The sequence below is a fragment of the Ostrea edulis genome, chromosome 7, assembly GCF_947568905.1.
Source record: "Ostrea edulis chromosome 7, xbOstEdul1.1, whole genome shotgun sequence".
NCBI classification, from domain to species: Eukaryota; Metazoa; Mollusca; class Bivalvia; order Ostreida; family Ostreidae; genus Ostrea; species Ostrea edulis.
The window spans coordinates 88,688,507-88,713,598 of NC_079170.1; positions in this window are offsets into that span (position 1 = coordinate 88,688,507).

Genomic DNA, 25,092 nt, shown 5'->3' on the forward strand with positions numbered 1-25,092 from the left:
CGACATGTCGAATTGAAGGTCACAGCGAGAGATTTGTTCTTCTCACGTGATAGGAACTTTGGCAAAATACAAACACCAATATAAAGAATAGTAGGATATTTTAATTTCAACATGCACAAATTGTTCCTAGAGTGATCAAAATATGTCTACTGCTTAGGTGATTAAACATATATTGACTTTGACAACCAAGAGTCGTGAAAAATATTCAAAATATTACCTGCTAATCTCGGAAAATCAGCTCGTGTCGTCATGCCGTTGCAAATATGAGTAATTGAGGTTATTTCGTGTACTTGAATCATTTCTACAGCTGACTAGATCCTCAATTTTCATCAACAGTGATTAAATTATTATAAACATAAAACCCGCAGATCTACCTACCTCTCGACGCGGCGTGTTGTTCTCTTTTAACTCATAACCGGAAACACTCCTAGCAAATACTTTTGCATAACCGATACATTATGATTTAGGACATGGCTATCCGTGATTGGTAAATATTTTGGTTTTGGAGCATTTGGATTGCAAAAGGATTCATCTTGCAGTAGTGATACCGTTTGCATAGCAACGAGGATATGGGTCGCGTGACATGCGCATTCCGTACACTTCCGGGGACCGACAACGTAAATGTACCCATTCCTAGACATGTGTCAATGATCAATATGGGATGCTTACTCTTCCAAGCATGCAATCCTGTCCCTAGTGTTTTCGGGATCCGCGTTTACCCTATCTTATTTTTGAATTATGTATAGAAATAACGATATTGGTTACTGTTCATTTTCCCTATTTCTTTTCTTTGTGTGGACTGCAGTTTAATATCCATCCGTATTTGGATGGAGTTTTAAAACTGCATTGAGTAGTGACGATGTATGTATAATCCATTACAATAGTGTTGCTTATTATATATGCAGAATAAAGATACTTACAGAGTTGGTGTAGTTTTTGGGATGTCTGTCGGAATTTCCTTTAACCCCTGCCAACCGCATGATATATATGTACCTCTACATTCGCATACATCACAAAATCTGTCGGACGTCACAGATATCACAGTGCCATAAAACACTAATAATTGAATCATTAACATCGTGTTGAATGTCAAAACGATGGTAAAGTAAAACCTTCGAAAAAATGTCACTTTGAATGGCAAATACATTGGCTATAGTGAACAAAAACTAATGTGTCGCTATTCTTCTTCCGTCTTGTCCTCCTATCACATAAAATTCACAATGTCCTTAAAGCATGGGAAAACAAAATACCAATGTTTAATTCAGATTATTTTTTAATTGATGTTGAAATCGGATATCAATGGTTAGTTCTAGTTTGTACCGTCACCGGGACAGAATAAGGACAAATATTTTCCTTCATAATTATAGAAATTTTGCAAAATTAGGGATATCATTGCAAGAAAACGTGAATGTGAAAGAAAATCGATGCAGATATATTAATTCGAAATAATTAAGGTACAAAAGAGTTATTTGGTAATTCGTACCATTGTGGATTGGAAATGATGATCAATGCCAACAGCGACAACTAATAGTGATGTTACAGTAAGAGCAAGGTCAATACATTTTTCTTCTATTTTTTTTGGAGGGGGGGGGGATTTCAGAGACAAGTAAACTAAAGCCCAATCGTAAGACCACGTTAGAAAACGGGGAGCTACCTAAATTCACACTTATAGCTATTTCAAATAATGTTTTAAATTAAATTAGAAGTATAAGATAAATATAATACACGAGTTTTGAAGGTTAGTATATCGTTGTTTTTTTTATTCCTTTTCAAGGTAAACCAAAATCAGGTCGCAACATTGATATCAAAACATTAAAGAGCGAGATCTATATTTACCCGTACTTATAATTATTTCTAGGATTGTTTGAACATCATTTAGACGTTTGCAAAATTATGAGCATTGTTTGATTTCCCAAATCTTTAAATTATGCTTAGATTTGAAGTTAAGTTAGTTTCTAGCATAATGATATGCGTGATCAATAAGTTATTTAATGTAATTCTGCTTTAAACAGAAAGATAAATCTAAAGGGAAATGTCAGTGTGCTGCTTTCATTGATGTTATTTCACTGACGAGTCACGCGTTTAGCTGAGGAACACACGTTCTACAGTTCATTTCTTATCATTGTGCTGTAATTTATTTTAATTTGGCTGCAATAATAAGCACCGCCGCTCACAAGATGAACACCTTACAATTATTTTGTAACATATTGTAGTTTTTCGCCAAAGGTATTTGTGTTAAATATTAGTTTGTCTAACGTACGCTTCTTTTGTTGTGTATACATGATTATATTCTTTCAGTTTTCGGTGCTCAGAATCGTCTTGTTCTGTAAATACCATATCTTTATTTCGGAATTTAAAGTTATATCGATGTTACGTACATTGCTGTAAAATAAATACAGAGTTTCTTCGTCTTTAAACATATCAATATTAGAACAATTAACACATAAAAGGGGGTATATACAGGTTAATAGTGATCTAAAATAGGTCATTGTGGTATCCCTGTTGTGATTGGTGTGACGTTAGAAGAACATGCGCAAGCTTTACACTTCGGGAGCTGTCATTTATATAAGACTGCAACAATTGTATTCTGTGTGAATCAAAGCCCTAGTATCTTATTCTTCTTAGATTATTATGACTGAGTAAATGCAATGGTATAGACAAGGAATGCTCACTCCTCCTAGGCACCAGATCCCACCTCTTGTGTTTTCAGGGGTCCATGTTTGCCCAACTATCTATTTTGTAATGCTTGCAGGAGTTATGAGATTGATCACTGTTCATTATCTTTACCTTTCATACTAAAGTCTAACAACGTAATGGTATGTATGTGGTTCGTTACATGTAACCAGCTGTCAGAAACTTTGGTTAATGCTGCTTGACAAGAGTGGCTTTCTCAAAACCCACATTCTGAGCTCGTAATAAGACCAAACGTCCCAATGAATTCAAGTACTTGATTAGCTATGTACTTTTCAATGAATTTAGATATCGTGAATAAAATTGATACTAGTCGTAGTTACTTCGGTCAATTCATTTTTCTATCTGTGTATATGGATGACTTCAGCTTGTATCAGATATGAAGGAAAATGCCATTAGTGATGTTAGCATTACTAAGATAGGTTATGGGTTTAGAGATTTATTTCGTACTAGGATATAATACGCGTGGTCCAATATCATGTACATCTGTTTATTTATTCATTTCAAGTACACACAGTATTGTTGAGTCTTTGTCCTGGTTAATAGCACATACTCTTAACACTTTTTTCTCACCTAGATTAGGATTGCTTAATTTTTCTAACCAATGAGGATTAAAGCCAACGAAAGGTGAATATAATGAACTGTGATAAATCCGATAACTCCTATAAGCAATATAAAATAGAAAATTGACCAAACACGGACCCCTTGATATTTAAGACGTCAGGTTAGTAGGAGTAAGCATCCCCTGTCAACCGGTAATTTGTGTCATGAGACGGATTGATTGTTCTGCGTATGACCAGTTTTTTTTAAAGATCCAGACAGGTTACTGGAAAACAAATTAATAGTGCCACGGTCTCAACAGTCTAGTTTAAAGTTAGTGTTTCGCAAATTCTATGGTCGTTATAACGATCTAATTTGCCAGTACAACCCAACAATGGGTCAAATGCTGTCTGGCGCGTTTCATACCAATCATTTTGCTGTTCTTTGAACACTGATTTTCACTACCTTTAACTTCGCTTAGTTTGAAAAAAATATAGAGCTCATGACGGGTGTGACGGGTGGACGGGGGATGCTTACTCCTAGGCATGCCATCACATTTATGGTATATATCCAGGTTCTCTGTTTGCTCAACTTTCTCTTTTATTACTTTTAGGAGTTATGAGACTGATCACTGTTCGTTATCTTTACCTTTCATGACTTAAATTAAAATGTTCGGTATACAAGTTCTTTTGATACCCCTAATCCCTAGTATACTGGTAAGCATCCAACTGTTGTGTAAGTGTTTTTGTTTGTTTTGCATATCCTAAGTTGAACGCTTCGCAAGTGGGACGTTTGTGGATCTTAATTTTAAGAACTAAATATATGTGTTGCTATTTAGAACATGCACAATGTTTGTTAATGTTTCATTTGACATTTTTGCGATCTGGTGTGTCCAGGGGTCCGCGTTTGCCCAACTATCTATTTTGTATTGCTTGTAGAAGTTATGAGATTGATCACTGTTCGTTTTCTTCACCTTTCGTACACAATGATCACATTGGATTGTGTACATATCTCTTGGAGACAAATGTTGTATTGCATACCAAGGGAGATGCTTTTGGTATGTTCGGCGTATCTTCGTTTGTTTGATATTCGTAGGATTGGTTAACTATATATCGTTAACCGATTGGTGACTGTATTATCTGCCATAATACTATCCATCTCATTGCGATCCAGCCTCACCCTCCAACACCTCCCAAATGCACCAACATAGTGAAGTTGAAGTGTGTTGTAGTAACATTCCATATGCTCCGTATGGGACGTATGGGTTGTCCCATGGTTTAAAAATAAATAAATATAAATAAATAAGGACCATCGTGTACCAACACGTCTGATGACTGTGGTACTATCTTTTGATGGCCGGACACATACATGTGATTATAATTAGGTCATAAATCATAATGAAATAAAGAAGTAACTTATATTTATAAAAACTAAATAAAAAGTAAAAATTAATGAAATAAATTATATTTTTTATTTATATGATAATTTTCATAATAATTTTATTTAATTTGTTCAATAAATTAAAAGGAAAAAAAATATTTACAATAAGTAAATTAAAATTAAATAATTAAAATAGTATTTATTTATAATAAATTATATTTTTATTTATATATATAATAATTTTATTAATGATTTTTATTTAATTTATTCCTTAAGTATATTATAATTTAAAAAAATATAATAAGGAAATATAAAATTAAATATTTAAAATATTTGTTATTTATCTGGATTCTAATAGAAGGTAATAATTAGTAATCGCACGAGTCTCCGTCCTTTGTCCAATTCAAGATACACCGAAATAAATATACCATAACTATTACATAATTATTAATATTAGTAACAGGTGATAGTAATATGGATGTACTGTAGGTATGTATATACATGTGAAATAACTAAAATATATACAGAAAAGAATTAGAGTAGGGTCGCCAAAGAAAATTTTGATAATAGAGTGCCACTAGTTATTACTTTGTTAATCATAAATTATAAAATTATGCCAGACAACAATTTTGAGATCGTCATCAGGCAAGAATTTTGAGGTCGTCGTCAGGTGCTACACCTCAGACCCTGTACCATGTTTCTGTAACTGGATCCAGCTCGTAGCACGACATGGCTCCATAATTCTTATTCGATAGTATGTATTATGTGTATAAAACTGAAGATGTATAATGTAATAAGTGGTGAGTTAGTACTTATGATAAAATTGTATGACAGATAAAATGTCAACCATAAGAAGTGGTATACTTAATTACATAACATATAGATTTAATTAAATAATGAAAATACAGAATAGATGTAAAATCACAAATCGCATACATCCAACAAGCTTACATATATTAAATATAATAGTATGCAGCAGGCATGCATACATACAAACTGCGACATTGCATCTAAATGTTCGTCATAAAAAGAAGTTTACAAAATACATACGTATAATAACATACCTGAATTTTATGTATATTTGCATATACATATACGTATAATATACCGGGATTTGATGTATAGCTGCATCTATATTTTAACTACATGTTTATATAAACTAAAGCGATAAAAACGCAAAGTTTATATTCCTAATATTAATATGCTACGATACTTATATATGTAATTGTTTACATACTAATAAACATATAGTTATCACGATAGAAAACCCGAATTATATGCTTACGAGCTGGATCCAGTTACAGAAACATGGTACAGGGTCTGAGGTGTAGCACCTGACGACGACCTCAAAATTCTTGCCTGATGACGATCTCAAAATTGTTGTCTGGCATAATTTTATAATTTATGATTAACAAAGTAATAACTAGTGGCACTCTATTATCAAAATTTTCTTTGGCGACTCTACCCTAATTCTTTTCTGTATATATTTTAGTTATTTCACATGTATATACATACCTACAGTACATCCATATTACTATCACCTGTTACTAATATTAATAATTATGTAATAGTTATGGTATATTTATTTCGGTGTATCTTGAATTGGACGAAGGACGGAGACTCGTGCGATTACTAATTATTACCTTCTATTAGAATCCAGATAAATAACAAATATTTTAAATATTTAATTTTATATTTCCTTATCATATTTTTTTAAATTATAATATACTTAAGGAATAAATTAAATAAAAATCATTATTAAAATTATTATATATATAAATAAAAAATAGGACGCGGGGGAATCGTGAATATGGCGCTGTTGGACAATGTAAAGCAATTGACTTGTTTATGTTCTTGTTTTGAACTATTTACCTTTGACTTTATGTTTTTCGTCATTCTACAGTGACGTCACATAGTATTCGCGTTCTAAGAAATAACTATCCCACAATGCCTAACTGGAAGAGTTTGGTTTGTGAGCAAACGAATCGTGGTGGAAGATTGTAATAAAATAGAAAATGCTGTAGCTAAAGTGTCATTAATTTGGATCTATCATTGGCGCTAATCACCATGCCATTGGGAACATTTCAACGTACAACACCTACACCCAGAGCGATATAGAAAATCCTTTTTAAGGTCTCAACTGCAAGACTCATGACTCTCATTTGTAAATGTCGAACGCGTGATGAAGGGTTAAAACTGTCTGTATACGTCTGAGGTTTGAAACAACGAGCTCCTTCTGGTCAAGAAACCACCGGCCCGCGACCTGTGGAAATCATGAAGTGTAGTGTAGTGGTGGACTTCTGCATGAGAGAGATCAGCTACAGGCTGGGGAAGGATGTTTTATGTAAATAAGTTTGAAAATCAAGCATCATTAAGATTTTCTTAATTCGAATTGGCAGGCAATGTTGACGCGACGACATAGGAGTAGTCAAGACTGAGGACATATTGGAAAATAAGCTTTACCTTTACCATTTCATTTAAACGTTGAATTGTTCTTTACATAATGTAAAGGAACATTATGTACATTGTATTGTTTCATTAAAGGATGTTATATATTAGTCGCAAATAGAGTGAAAGGTGGACAAAAACTCGAATTTCTATATCATTTGATTGTTCGCTGTGATGATCAGAACCTTTAATGTCTATACCATTCCATTGTGATGGAAAGTAACATAGTTATTCATGTCATGCCATTATTTTCTGTACTTGATAAGAGTTAACCTTATCCCCTTTATAGTAGACCGGTTTTAGACTCTGACTTCTGAAGTAGTAATTTCACGTACACAAATGCTAGATTTTTTTTTAATAACTACTGATATTCGACAATCATGTGAAAGCGCAAAAACGAGCGATGTTTTTTCTTCTTCTTTTCTTGTTAAAGATTCTGCTTACATGTTCCGAGTACTTTTACAAAGAAAATACTGTTTCGCCCAGATGCGTTCATCAGTTACCCTATGTTTGTTTACATTATAGGAAGTGTGTATGGCGCTGTGAAAAGAGATAACAGAGACAGAATTGGGATACGCAGAAGATATTGTTTTGATCGTCACGTCGGACTGTTTATAACAAAACATCTTTGTCAAGCTGTCAGAAAATCTAGTTTCCAGATTTTTTAATGATTGGCCGAATCATATAACATCAACCACAATTGATTAATATTAACTCACACATCGATAAGCTTTTACTGAATGCATATGTATGTCTTCTTTTTATGTTCATCAATCTCCTTTCATCTATATTATCCTAAACGATTAAGGATTTGCATCTATAAATTGTAAATTCCTAGGTTAACATTTTAAATGCATTCTTGTGTATGCTCAGAGTCAATGTTGTAAAATAACAAAAGGCATGTTTGTAACCCTTGTATACACTTTCTTACCAGAAATCATGACAAGGAATGATATATATTACCGTTACATTGCTTACAGTAAGATAGTCATTTTATTTCTTTAAATGTTTTAAGTTCCACGCGACTGTCAGGAATAACAGGTCATGTCCCCTATCATGAGAAATGATATATGAATAAATATAAATTCGATAGATTAAATGTTGATGAGGTGCAAAAGAAGTGTCGTTCGTTTAAGAATAAAAAAACAAACTTCAGTTGCATCAGTTTACCTTGAAATTCCTCAGTGCACTGAGGGAAACAATAAAACTTGTTCTATATTACAATGTAAATATTGTAGGAATAGATTAACATAGTTCTTAATTAACTATCGGTATATTAAATGTCCTTAATCACCATTCTTATAGTTGTATAAGTATAATATTTAAGAAATATTCCCTGACTTAAGATTACCACCTGATAATTGAAGAAAGTTTTGCAAATTAATAAATACACCCTGTCTTTTCTGTATGCAATATGTGTGCATTTTCGTCACTTCATATATGTTTCAAATATCTCAGGGATGAGTGAATGTGATTTAGTAGAAGGAAACAGATAAACATAAGTCGGGCAGAAAAAAAATACACGACATTATGAAATGGACAGTATTCCTTTAAACACCAATCAACCTATCCAGCGAAAAAGATTCACCATGCTATGACGTTCACACAGCATGAAGTGGTCAGGCAGAGGAAACTGATCAATGGTACTTAATTGTACAACATGAAGTGGTCAGGCAGAGGAAACTGATCACTGGTACTTCATTGTACAGCATGAAGTGGTCAGGCAGAGGAAACTGATCAGTGGTACTTCATTGTACAGCATGAAGTGGTCAGGCAGATGACACTTATCAGTGGTACTTTATTGTACAGCATGAAGTGGTCAGGCAGAGGAAACTGATCAGTGGTACTTAATTGTACAGCATGAAGTGGTCAGGCAGAGGAAACTGATCAGTGGTACTTAATTGTACAACATGAAGTGGTCAATCAGATGAAACTGATCAGTGGTACTTAATTGTACAGCATGAAGTAGTCAGGCAGAGGAAACTGATCAGTGGTACTTTACTGTACAACATGAAGTGATCAGACAGATGAAACTGATCAGTGGTACTTAATTGTACAGCATGAAGTGGTCAGACAGATGAAACTGATCAGTGGTACACAATTCAAGTAGACCACTAGGGGAAAAAACACATAACGTTTAAACTGGCTGTGTAAACGCCGGCGTGTAGTCTATTTATATACCTTCACCCAAATAACAATTGATTATTTACTGTGATTGACAGATACTTAATTATCTATATAATTATTTTTTTTCGTATGTGATGAATACTAACTTGTTTTGTCATACTTTATCTTTGTACACCGGACCGGATGTAGGTTCTGACGAATAGAGTAGTTTTCCACAAGCAGAAGTTCTAAATAGTATCATCACACCTGATATCTGACAATGAAGTTGGGATACAAAAAACATACTTGATGTGCTTTTTTTCTTAAAAATTGTGTCTTACTTGCCCAATATACTTTCACAAAGAAACACTTGTGTCGCCCATATTCACTGTTTACATGACAGGAAGTGCGTGCAAAACTGCGAACAAAGAGATAACAGGTGAAATTATTTTTCTAGTAACATCAAATTGGTTTAAACGTTTTTCTCAAACTTTAGGAAAATAAAGTCCCACATTCAAAATAACGGATCAAATCACATAACATCAACCGTAATAGCTTAATATTAACCCTCATATTCATCACGTGTGATCGATTGAAATATGGTTCCTTCTCTTTCCTTATATCTGTTTGTTTTCATCTACATTTTATATGCAACGTAGGATTTGTATCAATAGCATTGTAAATTATGTTAGTACACACCCCATGGATTATGTTTACAGTTACTGTTGTGATATAACAAATTATACGTATGTAATTATAGCGGTCACTCCACCGTGAGCCCTACAGTTCAAATCTTCATGCAAGTCACAACTATGGGTAGCAATTATTTCCAGTTGCACGCTTAAACTAACACCCGACTTGCAGGTTATTAAATTTTAAATTACAAGCGGCAGTCAGGGACATTATAACATGAAATATATTGGTTTATGACTGCAATTGTGAGGGGGGATGAAGGCATCTAAATATAAATTCCATCGTTTAGAAATAAATGATGTAGATCATGCACACAGTTGTCCTGAGTTTTCTTGGTACACTGGAAAACACAATAAACAATTATTTACATGGTGCTGTAGTATTATATCACAAACAATTCCTGATACGCACACAGTCCCTAATTTACTTCCTGTATATTAAGTGATACAAATATCACTTCCTCTTAATTTTTATTCTTGCATAGTTACATAGGGGTGAAAAATAAATACAGAATTAAAATTAACACCTGATGATTGAAAAAAAAAGGTTTTGTAAATTAATCAAGGTATCACCCCATTTTATATGTGGTAGTATGTGTACAGTTTCATTACTTCATATGCGTTTAATATCTTTTTGTGAATGAGTGAATATAAATTATCACAAGTATGCAGGAGAAGAAGAAGTATCAGAAGACTGTGACAATATTCCTCTAAATTATCACTAGAGTATTTCATGTATATAGCATATAAACGTGTAAGGAAAAACATCTTACAAATTCAACTTGTGTTTTTGTTTTATGATAACATGAAACAATTTTATGAACATAATGGAATAAAAAAAAATAAAAATAACTGAAAATAAAATAAAAATAAGTGAGAGGAATGCAAATCGTGACATATTTATATTAGTTTTGTAAATCAATTGTATATGATATTATATAATATGATAGTGCATTTTGTTTTTAAACGGTGTGTTCAAAGACACCGACCCTTTGCGAGTATGGATCAAAATACAAAAACACACACAAATACGTAGAAATAAGTAGCCATTCCCCCACCGGTAAGTACCCCGATAAAGCCACTGATATTTGCAATATGAAAACAATGAACAGTCATTTGTAAAACCCAGAATGATTTACACCGCTATATATGTCTTGAACTATAACTGCTAAAATGTCAATAGGAACGAAGGATTCCCTAAAATGAAAAGAACGGATTCTTTAGCATTTTCTATTAGATATGACATTATGAAATTTAAACTTTAGAATTCAATAAACAGCTATGTCAGCCAACTACAATCATGTTTTATGACAGGTTTATAACCTTCATTAAAGTGCAATGCTTCCTTTTACTAATCTGATTAAAATCCCAAGAAATGATTATCCAAATTGTGAAAATTGTATAACATCAGGTGGTCAAGCAGCCAAAAACATTATGAGTGTTGCTTTATTATAATGACCAGCGCTACAGCACTAGAAAACTAACATCCCTTAGTATACAACACTTAAAGTGGCTGTATAAGCATATTGCTCTAGAATACATCCTACTTATGCCCATTCATGAAAATAAGAAAGAACAACCGGAACTAGATGTAGTAATCTGATGAGTATAGTACCCCCATTGTAGCTCTACGTGTAGTGTGATCACTTCCGTGCATGGTGAAGATAACGAACAGTGATCAATCTCATAACTCCTACAAGCAATACAAAATAGATAGTTGGGCAAACACGGACCCCTGGACACACCAGAGGTGGGAGCAGGTGCCTAGGAGAAACAAGCATCCCCCGTCGACCGGCCACAAGTGTTTTAGAGTGTTTTGGAGTATCTAGGTCATTGTGAATTTCTCACCACTGCTTCTGAAAACATCAATGAATAAAGGGAAATATAATCGAGTGACTCGATGCATAAACCTAAGATTTGCAGAGTCTCATTGACATTCTTAATATGCAGATTCACATTATTTTGAATTAATGTTTGTTTGTTTTTTTACATTGTTGCTAATATTTAAGGAACATGTTGCATTATTTCAAATATATCGATGTGCACATTTTCTTTTTATAAGCATATATGATAACCAAGAAGACTATCTAATGAGGGGACAGATTAAATTAGTAAACAATATATTGCTATTGAATAAGGGTATATATAAAAAGCATCGATATTTTACTTGAGTTAATCAATGTAAACATGTATAATCTCAATAGCTGAAAGAACAACTCTTAAAGTTTTGCTGAAGACAAGATCGTACTTTTTTGTAAAGTTGCCTTATCTTGTCCAGTATAGCGACGATTTATACAAACTAGTTTCCTGGTAAAGACTGATTTTACATCTATATATTTGAACTTTTAGGTGAATGTGCTTGATAGGGAGTGTTTTAAATAAGAGGTAAATGTAACGAAATATATCGCATTCCATTAGGAACATAAAAGTACGGATAGAGCAGTCGCTGGTTTCTAGAATCATCAGGGATGAAAATAGATACCTAAGAGGAGTAAGCATTTCCCGGCTACCCGATCACAACGGTGGAGTTCCAGGGTTAGAAATGTGTGTGAACTTGACATTGTTAGCCTTATAGTGTTTTAATGCCATACGCCATATAAAATCTGCTGTACACAGTATTTTTTGGGGGGGGGTTAGCAAGGTACTTGCAGGAAGCTTGATACTTAAATGGAAAGATGAATACATGTTAAATGTATCAGATGAACTTTAGGATTATTGAGGTTCTCTTGGTTGTGATGCAATAGGTCTATGGACAAATACATAGAACGTTAGTAAAAATAATAACAACATTCTGAAATGCAATCTACATTTAAATCAGTCTTTGGAAAAAAAAGCATATCAATTTAAGTGATCATAACTCATATGACTCGCAAGGGATAAGACCTGTCAATGCGGGATACTTATTCCGACTAAGCACCGCATCCCACCTCTGGTGTATCCAGGTTTGCCTAACTCTTTATTTTGAATTCTAAATTGGGGATATGAGCTTGATCATTGTTCGTTATTTTCACCATTATTATAAAAATGGTAATATAAGAAATTATATGCTATATGAGCTTCCTAATAATCAAGTAAATGTTAATCACAATGAGGCAAATGAACACGGATATTAAACATTTAAACCGTAAAAAATGGCGGGGGTCTAGTAAAAATCACTGCAATAATGTTTAAAATGTAAATCGTTTTTCAGACAGGCTACTGAATTGCCTTGTGCATGGGATTAAGTCATTCAAATTGTAGAATATTTATTGAAATAGTAAATGTAACACAATGATGACTAACATGTGACAGCATGAGTATAGAACGGAAACTGAATGGTCACTAAACGAAACTGGTTGATGCCTGAAAGGTAACTGGATATTCATTAAAATGCAACGAAATGGTTACTGAAAAACGACTGACTGGTGTCTGAAGTTAGACTGAATAGTTACTGTAAAGTGATTGAAAGGTAGTTCAATTCGACTGAATAGTTACTTTAAAGTGATTGAAAGTTAGTTCAATTATACTGAATAGTTACTTTAAAGTGATTGAAAGTTAGTTCAATTATACTGAATAGTTACTTTAAAGTGATTGAAAGTTAGTTCAATTATACTGAATAGTTACTTTAAAGTGATTGAAAGTTAGTTCAATTATACTGAATAGTTACTGTAAAGTGATTGAAAGGTAGTTCAAATAGACTGAATAGTTACTTTAACATGATTGAAAGGTAGTTCAATGACAATTAAAATCTGACTGAATGGATAATTAAAATTAATTAAAAGATTACTCGTTTTATTCATCTAAACACATATCACTAAAGCCTTTTTATGTATATATCATTTAAATGTTGAACACAAACACTTCCTGCCAAAATATCGTGTGTTTTATGCGACATTAACAAAGCAATGTTTTTTCAATAACTCAGTTTAACCATAAGAACAACAACGAAGATAGAAAATAAATAAAAAAGAAAGCACATTGTGTAACGCTTTATTGGTGTTTGACTTTTAAAAGATTTGTATCTGCTTTAATTTGTTATTTTATTTTATTTTTAAAAGATTGTGTGCAGAGATACCTATATTTTGCGATTATGGAGTAAAATAAAAAAAACACGTAGAGATAGGCACTCATTTTACCACGTTATGATTCAAGTAGAGTCATTGTTATTTGCAATATGAAATCAAAGGGAACTTAAACTCCCCAATTTAATAAGTAGATATATCAGCTATCTATAGTCATACTTTTATGAAAGTCACACGGTATTTATTGGAATAGATTGTGTTTTTATAGATCTGATTAAAAATCAAAGAACACAATGTCCACACTGTGAAGATTGTACAACATAATGCGGTCAAGCAGTCAAGAAAGTGTTGAGTGTTGCTTTATTATGATGAGCTGGGCAACATTGTAATATTTGAAGTTACGCCACTAGATTATCAATATCACTAAACATACTATCGTTAAACTGACTGTAAGCACGTGTTGCTCTAGAATGCAGCCTACTTATATTCATTCCTCCAAATAAGAAAGAACAACCGGAACAAGATGTAGTAGTTTGAAGAGATTGTTTTAACTCAATTATAATTTCAAGCGTAGTGTGATGACTTCCGTATGAAGTGATTTAAAGTATCTACGCCATTGTGAATTATACAGTACTGGTTCAGATGATATGGCTGATTAAACTGAAACAAAATCAAGTCATTCGTTGTGTTAAAACTAAACCCTGGATATTTCCATTCATTGATTATATAAATGATTACTGTGCAGATTCACATTTTATTGAATTTTATTTAACATTGATGCTAATATCTAAGGAATGAATTACATATTAGATACAATGATAGCTACATGTGTTTTTATATCTATATATAGATGATAATCAGGAATATTCATTAAGGAGGGATGGTTTAAATTTGCAAATAGTGTATTACTATTTGATGCTGAAAACAATTATGGGAATTAGACAAGGGATGGAGAGAGGAAATGGGAATACAGAATCCCGTTTCTTGGTTTCTTATTCTACAACAGTATCTCCAGTAATGTATTCCATGCTTACCCTTCACAAAAAACCTAAATAGTTTACTCGAGGTAAATCAATATAAACATGGGTAATATCAGTACCTTAAAGAAAAATAACCCTCTAAGTTTTACGGAAGATAAGACCGTACTTATTGTAATACTACTTTACCTTGTCTGATATAGCTTTAATGTAGACAAACTAGATTTCAGGAATATGCTGTTCATGAATATTTAAAATTAACTGTGTATGTGTTTGATAGAGGGTACAATGAATAACATGTTACCACAACGAGGTACGAATAATCTCATACCTTCCATTAGGTAATAGAAAGCTAAGGATAGACCTGTCACATAACCCTGGAAACACAAGGAGTGAAAATAAAGACTTAGGAGAGAAGCAAGTATTCCCGGCTTGACCGTCACAACAGTAGATTATCGGAGAGATAGTTGTTTTTGTCTGGCATATTCATTAATAGAGCACCTTAATAGTACATATTAGGTTATAATCTGCTCTACACATCTGAATCGTTGTTGCGGGATTACCAGGGTACGTACAGGAAATGCACATCATTGTGTAATTCTTAACAGAAAATAAGAAAAAAAATGTGAAGTGTATCGGATGAAATATTGGGATGTTGGAAATAATATAAAACATCGATAGGCATAATAACAAGATTATGAAATACAATCTAGGTCGAAGTGATTTTTTGAAATATATATATATCCGTTCACCCGTTCAACATATAGGAGTCCTGTCGTGTGCGAATCCCGCCTAAACACTTGATCCCACAACAATCATAGCAAACTGTAAGTGATTCTATACGGTGTTACTAATAATGCACGACATGTTAATCACAAGGAGACACATGATGGCATAAACTAAAAAACAAACCACAGAAACTCGTTTGGTGTCGCACAGATCTCTACAATTATTTCTCAAACGTAAAACGTTTATAAAACAGGCTACTGAATGGTCTTGGCAATAAAGTGGAAATACAAAAAAACAGACCGGATGAGGGGTTTGTCTTAAAGATTTTGTCTGACTGGCGCCAAATACTTTCACAAAGAAACGCTCGTGTCGCCCATATGCACTCATTAGTTTAATTCATGTCTGTTTACATTATAGGAATTGTGTACAAAACTGGAAAAAAAGAGATCACTGCAACAGAATTAGGATACACAGGGGATGCTATGCCTCTAGTAACGTCAGGCTGGTTATTCTGTTTTCTCACACTGTAAGGAAATAAAGTCGCAGTTTTGAAATGGCGGATCAAATCAAGAAATATCAACCATTTTAGCTTATAATCAACCCATACATTTATTAATTGTGGTTGAGTGATATGTGATTGCCTTATCTTCCCCTTATATCTGTTTTATTTTATTTACTTTTTCATATGTGACTTAGGAGTTGTATCAATAACATTGTAAATTCTGTAAGTACACGCATTATTCCACCCTAGAGTATATCAGCGGTTATTATTGTACCGCGGTGCGTTTGTTTACCATATGCCATTTTCATATGCGAGTTAGGATTAATATCAATGCAAGGTGAAGATAACGAACAGTGATCAATCTCAAAATTCTTATAAATAATACAAAATAGATAGTTGGACAAACACGAACCCCTGGACACACCAGAGGTGGGATCAGGTGCCTAGGAGGAGTAAGCATCCCCTGTTGACCGGCCAAACCCATCGTGAGCCATATATCTTGATCAGGTAAACGGAATATACCATTGTCATATGCTAGTTAGGGTTTGTTTCAATAACATTGTTAATTCTATAGGTATAGTTTCTGTTGTAACATGGAGTGCATGTGTAGTTATATCGGTCACTCCCTCATGAGCACTAAATTTCTTATATTGATATAAGTCATAGCTATGGGTGGTACATAGCTTCATCCCAACACTTACAATAAAACACGACTTGCAGGCTAAATCCACTGGGTTTTGTCCACCATTGCTAGGGGTATATATATCTAAACATAAATCCCATCGCTTGGATATAAATGGTGTAAAATAACATTGTCGTCAATTTAAAAGCATAAATGTTAATTCCATAATATGCACAGAGGTTATGCATTTTCTTGGCGCTCTGGAAACGACAATAAACAATTATTTTACATGAAATGCAGTATTTATATAATACAAAAAAATCCTGACACGCACATAGTTCTTAATTTACTTCATGTATATTAAGTGATACAAGTATCACTTGTTCTCAATTATCATTCTTACATAGTTACATAATGGTACGAAATAAATCAGGAATTGAAATTAACACCTGATGTTTGAAAAAAAAGTTTTGTAAATTAATTAAGGTACCCCCCCCCCCTTTATATGTGATCGTCTTTGTGCAGTTTTATCACTTCCTAGACGTGTCTTATTCTCTCGTGAATGTGAATTATCACAAGTATGCACGAGAAGAAGAAATATCAGGAGATTGACAATATTCCTATCAATACCTATCTTTACAGTGTTTATGTATATAGTATCTAAATAATCTAGGCAAACATCTTACAAATTTAACTTGTGTTTTATGTAATAATAATGTGAAATATTCTTATCGACATACTACAATAATAACAACAAAATACAAATCTTTTAAATCAATTGTATATGTTATTATATAATATACTATTTCATTCTGTTTTAAAAGACACCGAGCCTTCACGATTATAGATTAAAATGCAATAACATAACACGAAAACACACACACGTATAAATAGGTAGCCATTCCCCCATCGTTAAGTACACCGGTAAAGGCACTGATATTTGCAATATGAAAACAATGAACAGTCATTTGTAAAACCCAAAATGCTTTACACCGCTATGTATTTCTTGAACTATAACTGCTGAAATATCAATATGAATGAAGAATTCCCTAAAATGAAACTGAACAGATGCGTTAGCATTTTCTTTTAAATATGACATCGTGGAACTTAAACTTTCGAATTCAATAAACAGATATGTCAGCTAATTACAATCAGATACATTACCTTTATTGAAGTACAATACTTCTTTTTACTAATCTGATTAAAATCCCAAGAAATGATTATCCAAATTGTGAAGATTGTACAACATCAGGTGGTCAAGAAGCCAAAAAACATTACGAGTGTTATAAGCATATTGCTCTAGAATACATCTTACTTATGCTCATTCATGAAAATAAGAAAGAACAACCGGAACTAGATGAAGTAATCTGAGGAGTATAGTATCTCTCCATTGTAGCTGTACATGTAGTGTGATCACTTCCGTGTAAAGTGTTTTAGAGTATCTAGGTCATTGTGAATTTTTCACCACTGCATCTGAAAACATCAATGAATGGAGGGAAACATAATCGAGTAAATCGATGCATAAAATTAAGATTTACAGGATCCCATTGACGCATTGGTAATGTTCAGATTCGCATTATTTTGAATTGATTTTTTTTCTTTTTACATTTTTGCTAATATTTAAGGAGCATATTGCATTATTCCAAATATATCGATGTGCACATTTTCTTTTCATCAGTATATATGATAACCAAGAAGACTATCTAACGAGGGGACGGATTAAATTAATAAACAATATATTGCTATTGAATAAGGGTATATATAAAAACCATCGATATTTTACATGAGTCAATCAATGTGAACATACATAATCACAATAGCTGAAAGAACAACAACTCTTAAAGCTTTGCTGAAGAAAAGACCGTACTTTTTATAAAGTTACCTTATCTTGTTCGGTATAGCGACGGTTTATACAAACTAGTTTCCTGGTAAAGACTGATTTTACATCTATGTGAATGTGTTTGAAAGGATGTGTATTGAATAATAGGTAAAGATAACGAAATAGGAATGATATCGCATTCCATTAGGAAAATAAAAGTACGGATAGAGCAGTCGCTGGTTCCTGGAATCACCGGGGATGAAAATAGATATCTAAGAGGAGTAAGCATTTCCGGCTAGCCGATCATAACGGTAGAGTTCCAGGGCTAGAAATATATGTGTGAACCTGACATTTTTAGCTTTATAGTGTTTTAATGTCATACATCACATAAAATCTGCTGTACACAGTAGGTTTTTATTGTGAGATTGCCAAGGTACTTGCAGGAAGCTTGATAATTAAATGGAAAGATGAATACATGTTAAATGTATCAGATGAAATTTAGGGTTTGTGAGGTTTTCTTTGTTGTGATATAATAGGTATGTGGACAATTACATAGAACATTAGTAAAACTGATAACACCATCCTGACATAAAATCTACATTTAAGTCAGTCTTTAAAAAAAGCATATTAATTTACCTGATCACAACACATACAACTCAATGTGGATATAACCTGTCAACGTGGGATGCTTATTCCGATTAAGCACTTCATCCCACCTCTGGTGTATCCAAGTTTGCCTCTCTTTCTATTTTGAATTCTTTATAGGAGGTATGAGATTGATCATTGTTCGTTATTTCAACCATTCGTATCAAAATGGTGATATAAGCAATTTTATGCGACATGGGCTTTCTAATAGTCGATGATATGTTAATCACAAGGAGGCAGATGAACATGGATATTAAACACCAAACCATGAATAATGGCGGGGTCTAGCACAAACCTCCGCAATAATTTATAAAACGTAAAACAGTTTACAGAACAAGCTATTGAATGATCTTGTCCATGGAATGAAGTCATTCAAATTGTTGAATGTTTATTGAAATAGTAGATGTAACACAATGATGTTTAACATGCGACAGCATGAGTATAGAACGGTAACTGAATGACCACTGAACAAAACTGGTTGATGCCAGAAAGGTAACTGAATATTCACGAAAATGCAACAAAATGGTTCCTGAAAGGCGTCTGAATAGTGTCTAAAATTAGACCGAATGGTTACTTTAAAGTGATTGAAAGGTATTTCAATGGCAAATAAATTGCGACTGAATGGATGTTTAAAATTAATTAAAAGCTTACTCTTTTTATTCATCTAAACACCTTTCACCATTAAAGCCTTTTTATGTATATATTATCTAAATGCTGAACACAAGAACTTTTAACAAATTATCGTGTGTTTTATTCGACTTTAACACAGCAGGGTTAGGGTTAGGGTTAGGGTTAGGGTTATATTGGTGCCAATTCGGGGGGCCTTTTGGGTAACCACACGTCAATTTGGGTTACCTGAGAGGGCCTTGGTTTTGACTGCCGGCATGTTGGGTTACTTGGAAGGACTCTTTTTTCACTTAGACCGCAACTTTGGTTACGTATTCAGGCCTGTTGGTGACCCAGAAGGCAACTTGGGTGACTTGGTTTTTTTGAAAAAAGTTTAAGTCCATGTGGGTGGACCTTAAATTGGGGACCTTTTTCTAGGGGTTTTGGAGCATCCTAAGACGATTGAGACCCACTTGTAAAAGTCCCAAAATGGACCCAAAATTTTCATTTAAGGGGCCATAATTTTGCGTCCCCATGAGATTCGGGTCCCCACTAGGGGTCATTCGGAGGGCCTTTTCAAAGCCTATCGGACCCCTCCAAGGTCAAGGCTCCAGTGCCTAGCAGGAGTCCGGTAGAAAGCGAAAAACTAAAAAAAAATTTGTTTTGCCCCTTTTGGACCCGATCGAGCTACAGGACCCAGACTTGGTCGAGGACCCTTCTTAGGGATCAGGCTCGACCCCTAGGGGGCCCGTGGATCCCCTCCGGATCGGGAACCCCATGTTACGCTCCCTCTTTCTGTGAGAGTTGGTGCTCCGGGGTCGATGGGGCAAAAGTGCCCCACTTTGTCTTAAGAGCCCCCTCAGGGCCGGCCCCTACCCCCCTTGTGGCCAGTCGAGCCCCTTGGGGTCCGAAGCCCTACGAATTTTCACCCTTTTCTACCCGACCTGGTGTGGTCAGGGGGTGAAAAATATTTTGACCGTATTGGAGCCCGATCCCTCCAAAGGGCCAGTCCCGGCTCCACATGGGGCCAGCCATCCCTTATGGGGTCCCAAATCCCCTTTTTTTAAAGTGAAGGGGACCCTTTTTTGGATGACCTGCCCTTCCGGGGTCGATGGGGCTAGAGGGCCCCAACGGCGACTGGGCCCCACAAGGGGGGCGAACTCGACCCCCTTGGGGTCAGTGGGGCCCCAAGGGGCCAGGGGTCGTCAGGATAAGGGGCCGACATTTTTCGACTTTTGACCGTGTCCCCTCGATGGGGCCAGACCTAACCCTCTTGGGTGGGGTCAAAGGGCTGGCCCCACTTTGGGGCCCCATTGGGCCAGCTAGAGGCTAGGGGCCTGAAATCTTTTTCTGACGTCACCTTTGAAAGAGGTGACGCCAAACCTTTTTCTGCCCCTTGTTGGGGCTTGCCCTGCAAGGGGTCAGTAAAGGGCCCCCCCAGGCTGGTCTGGTGGGAAAAAAAGGGTCGCTAGGGACTTCCGGTCCCGAAGGTCAGGACCCTCGAAAACTTCCTTCCGGGCCCCCGGGGAGACTCCGCCCCCTCACGGGTCCTTTTGGGGTTCCCCGGACATTTTGAGGGTGTGACCCCTGTGTCCGGGATCCTCCGCCCCCGGCCCTTCCGTTCCGACCCCATAAGGGGCCCACCCTAACGAGGGACAGAAAGGTTAGGGAAAGAAAAATGGCTAAGTCTTTTCGGGCAGTAACCCTTTTGCCCGATGCCCTGAAAGAAAAATGGCTAAGTCTTTTAGGGCCTTTTAGGGCCTCTTTGGCCACTTTGCCCGATGCCCTGAAAGTCGTTTCGGGCAGTAACTATTTTGCCCGATGCCCGAAAGAAAAATGGCTAAGTCTTTTCGGGCAGTAACCCTTTTGCCGGATGCCCTGAAAGAAAAATGGCTAAGTCTTTTAGGGCCTTTTAGGGCCTCTTTGGCCACTTTGCCCGATGACCTGAAAGTCGTTTCGGGCAGTAACTATTTTGCCCGATGCCCGAAAGAAAAATTGCTAAGTCTTTTCGGGCAGTAACCCTTTTGCCCGATGCCCTGAAAGAAAAATGGCTAAGTCTTTTAGGGCCTTTTAGGGCCTTTTTGGCCACTTTGCCCGATGCCCTGAAAGTCTTTTCGGGCAGTAACTATTTTGCCCGATGCCCGAAAGAAAAATGGCTAAGTCTTTTCGGGCAGCAACCCTTTTGCCCGATGCCCTTAAAGAAAAGGCTAAAGTGGTCACCTGCAGGGCTACTTGGCTACTTCCCTTTTTTCTTCTCCAAACTCTCCTGGTCCCACTCTGATGCCCCCCTGGGACCCGTTGGGGGCAAGGGGCCCAAAAAAACCCAGTGACTTTTCCTTCCTATAAGGTTGATTTCAATTCACTCTGGCCCCTTTCTGGGGACCTTGTTGGGGCCTACCTACCCTTCCAGGGGTCTTCAGAGGGCCCCTTAGGGGATCCGTGTGGAGAAAATGGGGTCCCTAAAAAAAGGGGTTAGGGTTGCAGTTAGGGTTAGGGTTATAGTTAGGGTTAGGGTTGTAGTTAGGGTTAGGGTTGTAGTTAGGGTTAGGGTTACAGTTAGGGTTACCCTTGTAGTTAGGGTTAGGGTTATAGGTAGGGTTAGGGTTACAGTTAGGGTTAGGGTTATAGTTAGGGTTAGGGTTATAGTTAGGGTTAGGGTTATAGTTAGGGTTAGGCTTATAGTTAGGGTTAAGGTTGCAGTTAGGGTTAGGGTTGTAGTTAGGGTTAGGGTTATAGTTAGGGTTAGGGTTATAGTTAGGGTTAAGGTTGCAGTTAGAGTTATAGGTAGGGTTAGGGTTGTAGTTAGGGTTAAGGTTATAGTTAGGGTTAGGGTTATAGTTAGGGTTAGGGTTGCAGTTAGGGTTATAGGTAGGGTTAGGGTTGTAGTTAGGGTTAGGGTTACAACTAGGGTTAGGGCTATAGTTAGGGTTAGGGTTGGGGTTGTACTTAGGGTTGTAGTTAGGGTTAGGGTTACATCTTAGGGTTAGGGTTAGGGTTAGAGCGAGGGTTAGGGTTAGACCCTAGCCAACAAAAAAAGTCCCCCACACCAGCGTACCGGTGCAGAGGACAAGTGGGTGAAAATAAACTATCTCCCAATGCGGACTTTGTCGTTTTTCCAGCTTTTTTCTGGAAAAAAAACTATCTCCAACAACGGACTTAGTCGTTTTTTCAACTCTTTATATATATATATATAATATATCAAAACGCCCCCCAAGGAAAAAAGTCCCTGCGCCGGCGTACCGGGCAGAGGACCAGCTCGACAAAAAGAGCTGTTTTTTCTCTCCAACGACCAAGCAGGAGGAGTTACTACCGGTACTCCTCCTCCTTCTCTTGCTTTCACTTCCCGTCGAGGAGGGAGCTTGGGAGTCGAGCCATCTCGGCTCTCTTCTCGTCGACGACGACCTCTGCAGCACTCTGGCAACGACGAGGAGATGTCCCATGTAGTAGTGACTTAGTTTCCATGAGGTCGCCCACACCTGTTATACCTGTTCTACCCACCAAATGAATCATAAAGAATGTATCTATTTGGGAAAAAGAAATTGAAGTCGATTAATTAACTCTACGAGGAAGAAAAAGCCGTCCAATTTGCCGCATTCGCTGAAAATAGCGAAATTCGCGTTCTGGGCCGCAGGGGGTCCTGCATTCGCCTCGAGGTGCCTATACAGAGCTAGATAGAGCCACGCCGATATTTCTGTTAGAAAGAGCATTAAATTCTAAGCAGGGTACCATGTTCGATTGTCTTTTTCAACCCCTTTAGGGCCACAGAGAGGACGGCTTTATAAAGACTCCAAGGCTGATTTCCATATGAAAGGGGTAGGCCTGTGTATTTTAGCTCTACGCGGACTACTCAGGTAGGTAGGGACATGTTCTACCTACCAAAAGATTTCTAAAGATTGTATCTATTTGGGAAAAATAAATTAAAGTCGATTAATTAACTCTACGAGGAAGAAAAAGCCGTCAAATTTGCCATATTTACTGAAAATAGCGAAATTCGCGTCCTGGGCCGCAGGGGGTCCTGCATTCGCCTCGAGGTGCCTATACGGAGCTAGATAGAGCCACGCTGATATTTGTTTTAGAAAGAGCATTAAATTCTAAGCAGGGTACCATGTTCGATTGTTTTTTTTGAAACCCCTTTAGGGCCATAGAGAGGGCGGCTCTATTAAGACTCTAAAGCGGATTTCTATATGAAAGGGGTAGCCCTCGGTATTTTAGTTCTACGGGGACTACCCTAGTAAGTATAGACATGTTCTACCCATCAAACTCCTCTAAAAGAATGTATCTATTTGGAAAAAATAAATTAAAGTCGATTAATTAACCCTCCGAGGAAGAAATCACCGTCCAATTTGCCGCATCTACCAAAAATACGGAAAATGCTTTCCAGGTCCGCGGGGGTCCCGCATTCGCTCCGGGGTGCCTATACGGAGCTAGATAGAGCAATGCTGATATTTTTAATAGAAAGAGCATTAAATTCTAAGCAGGGTAGCATATTGGGTTGTTGTTTTTTTTTCAGCCCTTACGGGGCCAGAGAGAGTGCGTCTCTATAGAGACTCTAAACATAGCAGAGGGGGTAGCCCTCCTTATTTTACCTCTATGGGGACTACCCAGGTAGTTAAAGACATGTTCTATGCACTAAAAGATGCATGAAGAATGTATCTATGTGAGAAAAATAAATTAAATTCGATCAATTAACTCTCCGAGGAAGAAATGACCGTCCAATTTGCCATATCCACCGAAAATACCGAAATTCGCTTCCTGGGCTGCGGGGGGTGGGGCGCATTCTCGTCAGGGTGCCTATACAGATCTAAATAGAGCAATGCTGATATTTTGGTTGTAAAGAGCATTAAATTCCTAAGCAGGGTAGCATATTTGGTTGGTTTTTTGGCTGCCCCTTTAGGGCCATAGGGAGGAGCGGAGCGGCCATCGAGGACAGCTCGCTTTCTCGGCAGCAGCAAAATCAGAGACATCATCTGTCGAGGAGCAGGGCGGCCGTCGAGGGGAGCGCTGATCTCTCAGTGGTCTACTGCGTTTTTCGTATTGTAGGTGTATTTGTATTATTAACAAAAATTTAATTCTATATTCGGTTGAATTGGTATATTAATGATACTGTAAAAAGTGTTTCCTCATCTAGGCACGAGCGGGACGATCTTGGCACGTGCCAGGTAATTTACAGGTAGCGTTGTTTATTCTGAGGCACGCGCCCTTGTGTATTCCAGGTAAATCCACCTCATGCAGGCACGTGAGAGGTAATCCAGTGGTAAACTTTTATTCTAAAGCACATGTCCTCTTTTATATCATGGAAGACAGTACGAAATACTTTTTAGATTAAATAGCTAG